The 13,026-nt window shown below is 33.8% G+C and overlaps 1 long non-coding RNA gene across 2 annotated transcripts; it reads left to right on the top strand.

The window, feature by feature from the left end:
- The first annotated feature begins 7,576 nt into the window (after nt 1-7,576).
- On the top strand, nt 7,577-12,542 carry LOC114262956 (uncharacterized). 2 transcript variants are annotated; one of them, XR_014365764.1, is made up of 4 exons: nt 7,577-7,987; nt 9,546-9,581; nt 10,190-10,708; nt 12,283-12,542. It is a non-coding gene; the product is annotated as an uncharacterized LOC114262956 (long non-coding RNA). The 2 variants fall into 2 exon arrangements; XR_003629498.2 differs by lacking the exon at nt 9,546-9,581.
- Nucleotides 12,543-13,026: the final 484 nt, after the last annotated feature.

The raw sequence follows: 13,026 nt of genomic DNA, 5'->3' as shown, positions 1-13,026 counted from the left end.
AACTCGGTCTTGGCATGCGGCTTGTTGGGATTTCGCCACCTCTAAGGCCAAATCCTGACGCAGACGCTCGTTCTCAGCCATCATGTTCTCCAGCAGTTGTTCATTTTGCTTTGCTTGATACATAATCGTCTGCATTGTCTCATGCATTGAAGTTGATGGTGAGGTCTGAGCTACTGAATTGAAGTTCAAGGCACGTCGCGCGGCGATATTCTCCGGTCCCAGCATGTTTCTTGAAGTGAGGTCGTCTCTTGGTGTAGTTTCGTCAGCGACTATCGGAGGATCTTTTGTGACGCCCGCCATAGATATGCTTGAGTATTCCCACAGATGGCGCCAATTATGGGGAAGTGGTTTGGAAATACTTTTGGATCTTGAAGGACGTTCCTGATCCTCTGATTGCCACCTCAAAAAGGGATTAACACTCCGGTTGGGGGTGCCGGAATTAGCACTCCGACGGACAAGTTAGTATATGTCTCACGTTTTCTTGTGTCTTAAGTTTCTTGGGTCTGTTCTTACATACCTCTCTTTGGTTGATGTTCCTCTATTTATATTCGCTTCTGGGCCCTAGGGTTGAGCCTACTCTTAATCCATCGCATGATTGCTCATTCGGCTGTTCTGTCATATGCCAATTCCTACTCGGCTTTTTGTTCAATTGGTTCTATGGCCGATTAATCTATTCGGCTTCGGGATCGTCCAGGACGGAGCCGAATAATATATATATCCTGATTTCCATCAGACCTGATATTTGGCTTTCCTGCATGTATCGATATTCAGCTCCCACATTTATCATAGGTGATGCGGCAGAAGGTATAAAAACTCGTTCCTCTGTTAAAAATGTTTGTGGTAACTTAGTGTTTGTTTCACAAATTGAACCAAAATCGTTTTTAGAAGCTGAAAATGATGAAAACTGAATTTTAGCAATGCAAGAAGAATTAAATCAATTTGAAAGGATTGAAATTTGGTTTTTGACTCATCGACCTAAGGATCATCCCGTTATTGGTACAAAATGGATTTTTTGAAATAAAATGGATGAACAGCCTCTCGGTTTTGAAAATCATAAATACCCGGATCATGTTTTCAAACTTTCAAAAGCCTTATATGGCTTAAAACAAACTCCTAGAGCATGATATGAAAGACTGAGTAATTTTCTACTTATCTAGAGGAAAAATTGAAACAACTATTTTTATAAAAATCAAAAAGGAAAATATACTAATTGTTCAAATTGATGTTGATGATATCCATTTCAGTGCTACTAATGAAAATTTGTGCAAAAAGTTTGCTAAAGATATGCATGGTGAATTCGAAATGAGTATGATGGGGGAGTTAAATTATTTCCTCGGTCTACAAATTAAACAAACCAAGGATGGGATTCATTTAAATCAAACAAAATATATCAAGGATCTACTTAAAAGGTTTGAAATGGAATCATCAAAACCTGCAACAACTCCAATGAGCACATCAATAAAAATTAACAAAGATGAGCAAGGTAAACCGGTAGATGAAAAGAAATATTGAGATATGATCGGTTCTTTACTTTACATCACTGCTAGTAGACCGGATATAATGTTTAATGTTTGTATGTGTGCACGTTTTTAATCCGCACCTAAAGAGTCACACATCACTGCAGTCAAATGTATTTTCAGGTATCTTATTGGAACTCCAAATTTGGGACTATGGTATCCAAAGGGAAGTACTTTTGAACGTTTTGGTCACTCGGATGCCGACTTTCCGGGATGTAGACTTGATCGAAAAAGCACAAGTGGTATTTGTCACTTTCTTGGACACTCACTCACTTCTTGATTTTGCAAAAAACAAAATTCAGTGGCTGTCAACTGCTGAAGCATAATACATTGCCGCCGCTGGGTGTTGTGTACAATTGCTTTGGATGAAATAACAACTTCAAGATTTTGGACTTTACTATGATCATATTCCTATAAAATGTGACAACACGAGTGCTATTTACATTTCAAAAAATCCAATTCAGCACTTATGTACTAAATACATTGAAATAAGGTATTATTTTCTAAGAGATCATATACTTAAAGGTGACATTGAACTCGAATTTGTGCCTATAAATCGTTAATTAGCTGACATATTTACCAAGTCTCTTAATGAAGAACAATTTTATTATATTAGAACTGAACTTGGTATGATGAATACTCCAATATAATATTTATATAAATTTTAAATAAAAATAAAATAATAAATAAAAATAAATAATTAAATAAAATAATAATTATTATTTTATATATATATATATTTTCTCTCTCTCTCTCTCTCTCTCTCTCTCCCTCACCCTCTCTCTCTCTCTCTCACTCGCTTTCTCTCCTTACTCTCTATTTTCTCTTTCACTCTCGCTCTCTGTTTCATCCAACTCCGACTCCATCTCGCTTCCCCTTCATCATGCAACTCTGACTCCATCACCAACATCATCCATCACGTTCATCACTACCATCATCCACCCACATCCCTCACTGATCTACCAAGATCCATCACTGCTCTACACAAAACCTTCATCATCGATCTTCAACATCATTTCCGATCTATCAAGATCAAGTACCAATCCATCAAGATCCGTTACTAATTCACCAAGATCCATCACCGATCTACAAAAATTCATCTATGATCTACACATATTCATCCCCGATATTCTCAATTCTTTCCGATCATCAACATCATCGCCAATCAACATGTTTAAATTGTTTTTGCACTTTGTTAGTGGTACAAACTCTCTTGTATTTAATAACAATTGCTTCCACCTGGTATGAAGAAATTGTTTTTATTTGTATTTTTTCTTTTTATGCTAGTGCACTTGGTGTAGTTGTTTATGGTTGGATCTTAATGGCCCTTGGTTTTATAAATTGGTAATCATTTTCTTACAATTTGTGTAATTTTCTTTTGTGCATTAATTTAGGGGAAGACTCGTATTATGTAATCTTTTGAGATTAAATCAATAAAATAAAAAATAAAAATACGAATAATCTTAAGAGGGTATTTGTATATTCTATGCATAATTTTAGGGGGAATATATATCATTATCAACTAATTTTTTTTTTCTCCTTATTCGTAATTTTTTTTTATATATAGCAAAGATAGATAATCTTTTAGAGAGAAATGCTTGCAATTTTATTTCAGAAAGAGAAACTACTGATCGATTACATGTACAGGTTGAGAAGGCTTCGTAGATTTTTTGCGTTTCACTTCTCTCAACAATTTTTCATGAGCCTCCTTTACATGCCTCTCTCTATTTTCGACTTCTGTGAGTCTTGGCATTATAACTGTTGCATAATATTGAACCGCATTCTCCAACTGCGAATTTTTCCTTTCTAGCTCTCTCTTCTCCTGACGAATATTAGCCAAATGTTATTTTAACAAGCACACCCCGTCTCTCCATTGCTGATTTTCTTGTATTCTTGTTTGTAGTCGTCGAGCCATATTAGACATCGCAGTCATTACCTGTGTATTAAGAGCCATAGTGTTATTAATAGCATCGATATGATTCCGATTACCAAAAACACTATGACTCTCAGTTACTAGAATAGCGTGTGACTGCACCATTTGTAGCCTCTCATTTGCCTACATTACAGGCACCTCATGTTAGAACCATTGATGGCTAAGGTAAGAAATGACATGATTACACAAGAAGGTAAAACAAATATTTCTCTAACAACACTTGACGATTTCTTATCTCTGCCTATCATCTTTGTCACTTTTTATACACTATTCCGATCCAATACTTGATGCATATCTGATCAAATCTTTTGTTTGTCAACATTTTGGGGATCAATGCACCATTTTTTCAGGAGATGCTCCAAAATCTCCACAATGATCACAATAAGACATAAGAATCATTATTATATTTTTTGTGCATCTCAGATTATTTTCTCAAATGTGTTTGTCTGATTTTTGCTTTGATCACTGCAAATTTTTTTTTTCTTTCTAAAACCTTTCTATGTCCATATTTTATTTTGATGATGTCAAAAGGGGAGAAAATTATCAGTTTTAATTTTAAAATGTAAATTTACAAATTATCAAATATCTTATGCTGCAAAATTATCAAATAATTTTGTTGATTTTTATTTTGTGTCAAATCTATACAAATATTGTCATCATCAAAAAGGGGAAGATTGTTAATCATATTGTTAAATTTTGATGATATCTAAAATATTATTTGAAAATTTTAGATTTTTTAATATACATATTCTATATTATTTGACACAAAATATTATCTGTTTAAAATATAGGTTGCATGATATATTTTTTATAAATATTATTTAAATGAAAATATTTTGAAAATATCGCTATTCACTTTTTGACAAAATTGATTGATTGGTTGGCTGGTCACTATTCACTTTTTGACAAATTTAAAATTGATTAATTGTATTGTTTTGACAAAATTGATTGATTGGTTGTATTATTTTGACAAATATGATATTGTTGAATTGTTTCCTTTTAACATACTCACATGGGATGATTGGTTATTTTTATTTGAGTACATTCATAATCTCTTCAACAATTACAAAACTTTTAGAAGGAGTATATATATACACATTTGATATAATATAAAAAGAAATGGTTGCAAAATTGCAGCATATTTTACATGTTGAAGTTTGAAATTGAAATGTTGTAACTACATGTTTATATAAATTAATGTGGACGTTGCAGGCACATTTTTTTTTTACCTTATTTCCTAATATATATATACACACAATATATATTACTCAAAACTCACATGTTAGTAAGTTTTGTTTAACTTTCAACCACAATGTTTCACAAAAGGAAAGGGTGCCACATGATAAAAACTTGAAAACAAATAGATGCCTCGTGATTTGTCAAAAGAGCATCTGCCTCTCCAACAGGTATATTTTTGGATATAAATAGAAGTGTTTTGTGTGAAGAAAAAAAAAGAACTTGAAGAGAAAAATCTATGTGCTCCAAATTTTTGAGTGTATTGTATTCTGCTCTTTCACTTTCAAATCTAAGTGTAGTCTTTATTCTTATTTTTTTATATCTACTCTTTGTGAGAGAATTATTGTAAAAGAGGGTTAAGTACCTCTTATCCTTATTTATTATTTTGTGAAGGAATTTTGTAAGAGTGAGGAATTTATTGTTGAGTGAGGCTCAACAGATAAAAATAAGACCTGTGCAAAATTCACAGGCTTGGTGACGCCTTGGTGGTGTATTGACTCATTTTGATAGTAAAGAAATTCTCAAGAAGGTTCCTTGGGGAGTGGACATAGGCCCGGCGAGCCGAACCACTATAAATCTCAGTGTTTGATTTTCTCTTCCTATCTCTCTTACTTTTATATTGATAATTATTGTTCTGTTTTTTTTATTTGTTAAAATTCTAAATATTGTGTTTATTATTTTTTAACATTGTAAAATTTTTTAATAACCCAATTCACCTTCCTTTTGGGTTGCCTAACTAGGATAACAACGTGTAATACCGCATACACAAGTCCATATGAGCTATAGAATGTCCTAGAAAGAATTAAGGCATTTCATTTGCATGTGAGAGTGTGTGTGTTAATTTCTGTAAATGTGAAAACTGAATTTGAACATGAACGCAAGAAATTGAAATGAATGAACTGGGAATGAATGTGCTAAATATTGCAAAAAGAACTATTTGCCTATGTTTATTATTGTCCTGTTTACCTACATCGATGGAAAATGCAAGAGATGATGATGCAGCGAGATCTTCTGAGGCTCGAATGAGCCGAATAGAACAAATGCTCGTAGCCTTTAAAGCAATGATACAACAGCAAAGACAACAACCTCCGCCACCTCTGGTCCAAGTTGAGCTGGATAACAATGACATTATAAATTTAACTCAGAAGTTCATGAAGATGAAACTGTCGACTTTCTTGGGAGGTATTGAACCATTAAAGGTAGAGACATGGTTATTAGAAATGGAAAAATTGTTTGAAGTATTTCCCTCAATTCAACAAAGATTGAAAACTGCACAAGCCACCAAAAGAGTTACGCGGATGTTTGAAGAAGAGATCGAGAATATGAAGTCGGGGACCATGTGTTTATCAAAATAACTCCTATGAAAGAGCAGATGCGGTTTAGAGTAAAGGGCAAGCTAGCGCCGAGATATGTCGGGCCATATGAAATCCCTAAGAAAATCAACCCGGTGACGTATCAGGTAGCCTTACCGCCGGTCATGGAACATATGCATAATGTTTTTCATGTTTCTATGCTACGGGAATAACTACGAGACCCATTACATGTCATTGAACCAACACATGTGCTCTTAAAGGATGATTACACATACGAAGAGAAGCCAATTCAGATTGTGAATCGTAGAATTAAAAAATTAAGGAACAAAGAAATACCTTTGGTAAAAGTTGATTGGCAAAACCACAGAGGGACATATGCAACATGGATGAAGAGATACCCTGACTTGTTTCTGTTAGATCCGATATTCTACCAAAACGAAGGTAATTCGAGTTTGGAGGACCAAACTCAAAAAAGGGGGGAGATTGTAACAATCCCAACGCGTGATTAGCTTAAAACATATGACTAATGATGCGTAATGAGTAATCAAGGTGGAAGTTTGCATTAATTACATGTGCATATGCTATATGAGTTTTTATCAGTTTTGCGTAGAAATATCTGTCTATGATTTTGTTCTGTTCTGTGACTTAAAGGCCTTGTTGGCATCCGATCAACAAATCGACTTGGTTTATGTGTTATTTAGCATTTTTAGAATTTTATAGTAGGATGAATTAAAATTTGATTCGGAACGAATTAAATTAGAATAATTAATGTCAAGTTGCTTAGCTTAAGTTAAGTTTAATTACTTTCCTAATCAAGCCTATATAAGGCCTATATACCACTTGAGTCATCTTTTCTTCATCTTCTTTGAGCCTATAAAAACAAAATATGGAGAGAGAGGGAGATGAGAAGTGTAACGACCCCATCGCGGATAATGATTAACACTTAATTAATTAAGGAGATTTGAAATTTAATTGTCAATTATTCCAATTTAATCTGGGTTTTACGAAAATTATGGAGATTAATTCATTTATGGTTCTATTAAGTGCTTATTTTGGAATTAGAAATTAAGGGTCCAAATGGCTTAAGGAAGTGAAATTAAGAAGTTGAGTCAATTTAATTTTAATTACAGACCCATTTGGGAGTTTAATTAAATATTTGATTCAATTTAGTAAAATTGAGATTCAATTAAATTGGGTCCGAATTGGAGTTAATTATGTTAATTAAATTATGAGGATTGAGAATTGTGATTATTACGAATTAAATTTATTTGTGGGGTGTCCAATTTGAATATGTAATTATTGGCGAAGATTTTGAAGTTTAATCCAAAATTGAAGACCTTAATGATTTGAGGAACCAAAATTGATGATGGGAATAAGTTTAATTTGATGTTTAGAGCCTTTTGGAAGTTTGATTAAATATCTGATTTGGATTGATAAATTCAAATATATTTAATTAGGCTCTAATGGAAGTCAATTAGACTAATTAAATTATGTGAGATTTGAGATTAGTTATAATTAACTAATTTTTTGTTAATTAAAATTTATTAAGATTAAGTGATGCTCAATTAAATTATTCCTAGACGTAAATTGAATTATGGACTAAATTAGTATTGGGGGTGTAAATGGGTGTGGGTGTATTGAGAAATCTGTGTATGTGTGTGTATGTGATGCGTTGGAAATCAAAGGAGAGTGCACGTGTGCTATGTTGAGGTCAAGAAGTGAGGTGTGTGTATGTGAATGAATGTATAACCTACTGGAAGAAAGAAAAAAAGGGGAGAAAAAGGAAAGAAAGGGAAAGGAATCTGAGAGAGAGAAACAAAGAGAGAGTCTAGAGAGAACCCACTTCATTTTGTTGCTTGTTGCTGGAAAAGAAGGAATTTCAGCCCAAGAAGAAAAAAAAAGAGACTAAGGAAAGAAAAGCTAGGAAAGAAGAGAAATTGAAAGAGGAGGTCAAGATTTGAAGGAGAATAAGAATTAGAAAACTTAAGGTATGAAATTTATGCTTAATTTGTGTAGAATCCTTACTTTACACTTACAATTAAAGATGAAATTAGACTCAAATCATGTAATTAAAAGGAATTAGCAAGAAGATGAAGAAAAATTGACTTAAGTGTAAGATTATGGAAGCTAATTTGGAGTTGGGTTCTAAACATGAAATGGGTTACATTCATGTGGATGATTATGGAATAAATTTAGGGATTAATTATTTTGAATTTGATGTTGTGATCTTTCATGAAAATAAACCTCATTGTTACATGCATGAGCAAATTGATACTCTAATTACAATATGTTTCATGGATTATGAAAAATATGAATTAATTCAAGTTCATATTTGAAGAGAAAAATGAAATGTTTTATGAGAATCAAGTTTATGAAAATTTAGAATGTTAGATAGAGTTTTGATTTTATAATTAGATTTTTAACCCATGCATATAATGTAAGTTAAGAAATTAATTCATAATTTAAAGATTATAAGTTTGTGATTGAGTTTGGTGTAAATTAAAAGTTTAATTATGGTTTGAGCTTGATAAGGTAGAATTGGTGGGATATTGATAAATGTTTCATACATGCAAATGATTTTTTTTTAAGAAGGTTAAAACTTTAAATTCATGTTTTGAAGGAAAGTAGAAAGAACTTGAAGTCAATTTTATGTAATTAAAAAGAAAATGAGAAATTGAAGCTATGTTCAAATTTATGAAAATTAATTTAGAAATTAATTATTTTGGGTTTGACTTTGGAATATCATGCATGAATTGAGTCTAATTTCTACATGCATGGACAAGTTCTACAAGTTTTAATATTCTAATTGTACATGCATCATGGATTTCTAATAATTGGTTTCATGCTTTGATGAAATAAGAATTAAGTTTTGGAAATTTACGGATTTATGAACAATGAGCTTAATTTATAAATTAAACGAGTTTTGACGTAAATGATTTAAAATGGATCATATTTTTTTGATTATTTAAGAGTTTGTATGTTTTTAGACAAGCCATGTATGAACCCAAGTCTTGAAATTATTTTGAAAGCTCAATTCAAGTTTTAGAATTTGTGAGTTATGAAGTTTGAGGAAATGAATTTGAAGTAGTTTGGGCTTGTATGATAAACCCTTGGAGATATGAACTTCGAATCTTGTAGAATTGGCATTATATCATGATTAGAAGTTGTATGATTGATATATGGGTTAAAACATGCAAGTTGTATCATATGAAGTTGTGCTTTGAAGCACAATCAACATTTTAGAAAACCAATAAATTGGCTTTGTCGCTTGAGCGGAGAAGTTGCCGCTCGAGCGTAGAATACAAGCAACCAGTACTTTTGCAGACCAAAGGGGTCCGCTCGAGCGGAGGGCCTGTTTCAAAAATTTGGAAAAGATGTTTTATGCTTCGTTTTCCGTTCTCTTTTGTTTCAAAGCACTCTTAGGCATGCATTAAACACTGCAAATGAATTAAAGAACATAAAAGAAACGTAAGAATGTTAAACAAGTTAAAGAACGGAATCAATTGTATTGTGACCCAATTTCTATGTGTATTATGGATTGTGTAGGGTCAACTACAAGGGTAAACCAGGCGTTTGAACACTGTGAGTAATAACTCTGTAAAGTTATGTTTAACTTTAATTTTTTTTGATGATATGAGATGACAAGTTTCTAAAATGCTATGTTTTGTATGAATGAATGATTGTTCAATTTTCTTTGAAACGTAACTGTGGTATCCTTAGCAGAGGCCCTCGCCCAGGGGACATAATACTATGGCTTATGGTCATGAGGCCCTAGCCCGGGGGTTAATACCGTGGCCCAGGCCCTCGCCCGAGGGAAAGAATACCGTGGCCCAGGCCCTCGCCCGGGGGAAAGAATACCGTGGCCCAGGCCCTTGCCCGGGAGAAATAATACCGTAGCCGATGTATGAAATATGTTACCCGGTACCGGAGGTTCCATTATGGAACTTGATATGCTTGACCAACATGATATGTTACGCTAAAGAAAGTACCACACATGATTTGAATATCAATATGAATATGACTCTGTTTCTGTTTTTGATACGAATATGAACATGAACATGACTATGTTTCTGATTTAATAAGAGATTTGAAATCTGATTTCTGAATTTGATACGGACATCATTAATTAAAACCTTTTACTCTGTTATTATTCATTGGGTTCTAGCTCACTGTATTATTTATGTATGTAGGTGACCAGGCGCGTGACCAGGCTTAAAGGCATCTGCTTGGAATCTGTTTTTGTCAGCCAACCTATGTGCCTCTCGTGGAGGTTCCGGATATGTCAAGTGACTATGGCTATGTGATACAAAGTTTAGGTTTTGTTTTCTTGATTGGTTAGACAAGTCTTGTCTATTTTGTAAATAGAGCTAAGTCCCTTTTTGTCTAATCTGTGTATATATAATGACGTAAGGATGATGTGTATATATGTATATAAAGTTTTAAATTTTTTCTATCTCATATAAGTCTGCACAGCTCAATGGATGTTGTTTAATTGCTATTTGCTTCTGCAGCCCCTAATTATATGATATTCTGTTAAGAGGCCTTTGGCAATCCAAGGATTACTGGCCGGTTACGACGCTACACCTATAGAGGCGGGTTTGGGTCGTGACAAGAAGATTGAGTTCAAATTAAGAGAATTGCTAAAAAACTTGGAGGTTGGCTTGAAATTTCAAACAATTAACTATTTAGAGCATAATTGACCATCTAAGGTAAGAATTCAACCTTGTAACTTTGGAATTGAATCACTTAGCACATGAATCCAAAGAATTAAGTTGTGTAATGCTAGAATTGAGCTAAAATGAAAGAATATATATCATACTATGCATGCATGTCCATCTCATCACAATTTGAGTTTAATTTCCAAGAATTCTCTCATGCATGTGTCCATCTTACCTTTATTTTGAGAATTCATCTTGTTTGATACCATTTTATATCAAATGATCATGTTTTGGAAACTTTGAAGTCAAGGTAATACATGCATGTTATGTTTTCGAAGATTTGAGCTTTGTTTTGCACAATTGGCATGCTTTGGGCTTTGATTTTGCGAAATAGTTTTGAATTCTTGAAGTTTGATAAGTTTACACAAGTTCCCTTAAGTTCTTGGCCCAAAAGAACTTGATTTGCAGCTCTGAGTTTAAGTTTGAGTTTGAGTTTGAAGCTTGGAAGCAAATCTAAAAATTCCAGAATTTTGCTTCTACACTCGAGCGACAGATCCTGCGCTCGAGCAACCACTTTGTGTTTTACACTTCTGCTCGAGCTATAAAAAGTTGGCTCAAGCGTAAAGTCCATGCTCCTAGAAGTTTACACATTTTGCAGACCGCTCGAGCGACAGAAGTTACGCTCGAGCGAAGACCTCAGTCTCATGCTCGAGCAACCATCGAGCGGAAAATTCACACAACTAGTACTTTTGCAGAGTTTACAGTCCGCTTGAGCGAAGGAAGTTGTGCTCAAGCGACCTATCACATTTTTTAACCTCCGCTCGAGCAAAGAAAGTTGCGCTTGAGCGAAGACCCTGTTTTCAGCAAATTTGACTGAGTGTTGAATAACATGTTTTGACATCCTCATTGTATCCTAGGCATTCCTAGGCCATGATTAAGACATAATAATGAGGATAAGAATTAGAAACACCCCAAGACAAGAAAGAACTAAGTTAATAATTCCGGGTGTGTAATTCAATACATATTCATTTTGTGTCTGTGTAGGTCATGCGCTACAAGTTATCTGATTTGTTTGCTCTGTCTGTCTGCTTTGGAGCCATCTATGAGTAATAACTTTGTAAAACTATGTTCACGTTTAAATATTTTCCGATATGATATGACAAGAAATGATCTATTTTCTAAAATGTTATGTTCTATACCAATGAATGATTGTCCATATATTGAAAAGTATTCGTGACATTCTTAGCACATGGCCCTTTCTCGGGGGTAATAATACCGTGGTCTTATGGCCCTTGTCCGGAGGTAATAATACCGTGGTTTCATGGCCCTCGCTTGAGGGTAACAATACCATGACTTAAGTATGTTATCTGTTCCTAGTACCAGAGGTTCCTTTATGGAACTAGTCAAGTATGACCCTTAATGCTCTGTATCTAATTTGTTAGTGCTAATAGATGTACCATGTATGATTAAGTATGAACTTTGATTTTTGTATATGATTTGAACGAGAATATGAATATGAATCCATTTCTGCTTTCAGAATCTGATATGGGGCATCATTCATTTAACCTTTTACTTTGTTATTATTCACTGGGCTCCCGCTTACTCTATTTATATTATGTATGTAGGTGACCAAGTGCGTGACTAGGCCTAGAGTTGATGACCTGGAGCTTGGGTTTTGAGTCAACCAGCTACCATGCCTCCCGGGGAAGTTCCCGTCTGAAGAAGTTAATTTTTGTGAATCATGATAAAGATGTTTTTGTTATGCTTTGTTTTTGTTTATATGTACGTTAGGCTCAGTCCCTTTTGTTAATATCTGAACAGTGTTACATGACTTATACATCATATGTATATAGCTAAGTTTAAATTTCATGTTGCATGTATATCAGCACAGCTCTATGGACAATGTATTATATATATTTGCTTCCGTAGCCTCTTATATTACATGATGTTCAGGTCAGAGGCCTTTGGTGATCCTAGGATTACTGACTGGTTACGACGCTAAAGCTATAGGAGTGGATTTGGGTCATAACACTAGCAATTCTCCAAATTTGAACTCAATCTTCTTCTCTCTCTCTGTCTTTCTCTCTCTCTCTCTCTCCATGTTTTGTTTTTGTAGACTCAAAGAAGATAAAGAAAAGATGACTCAATTGGTATATTGGCCTTATTTAGGCTTGATTAGGGAAGTAATTAAACTTAACTTAAACTAAACAATTTGACATTAATTATTCTAATTTAATTCGTTCCGAATCGAATTTCAATTCAACCTACCATAAAATTCTAAAAATACTAAATAACACATAAACCAAGTCGATTTCTTGATCGGACACCGACAAGACCTTCAAGTCGTAGAACAAAACAAATCATAGACA

Source organism: Camellia sinensis, chromosome 4 (assembly GCF_055761805.1).
Source record: "Camellia sinensis isolate YWXY chromosome 4, ASM5576180v1, whole genome shotgun sequence".
In the NCBI taxonomy this organism is placed as follows: Eukaryota; Viridiplantae; Streptophyta; class Magnoliopsida; order Ericales; family Theaceae; genus Camellia; species Camellia sinensis.
The sequence above is the reverse complement of the archived record's forward strand: the minus strand, read 5'-3'. Positions and strand labels throughout refer to the sequence as shown.